Below are 258 nucleotides of genomic sequence, written 5' to 3' on the forward strand. Positions count from 1 at the left end.
CCTAGCGTTGCCCTTCCAAGACATGACCACGGCAACCCCTCCGCTGTGCCCCAGCCCGGCCACCTCCTCCTGGACCCCGCCTTGTCCCGTGTCCCGCTGTCACCCGTGCCACCCTGCTGCAGGGGCAGGAAAGGCGTGGGGCTGGACCCGGCCGCCCAGCCCTTCGCTGACTCCGCGCTGGCTTCCGCTCGCTCCAGCAACCGGGAGGGAAACCCACGGGCAACAAAGCGCTTTGGAAAGTCCCCGGCTTTGCCAGGA

Source organism: Fulmarus glacialis, unplaced genomic scaffold, assembly GCF_000690835.1.
Source record: "Fulmarus glacialis isolate BGI_N327 unplaced genomic scaffold, ASM69083v1 scaffold17856, whole genome shotgun sequence".
In the NCBI taxonomy this organism is placed as follows: domain Eukaryota; kingdom Metazoa; phylum Chordata; class Aves; order Procellariiformes; family Procellariidae; genus Fulmarus; species Fulmarus glacialis.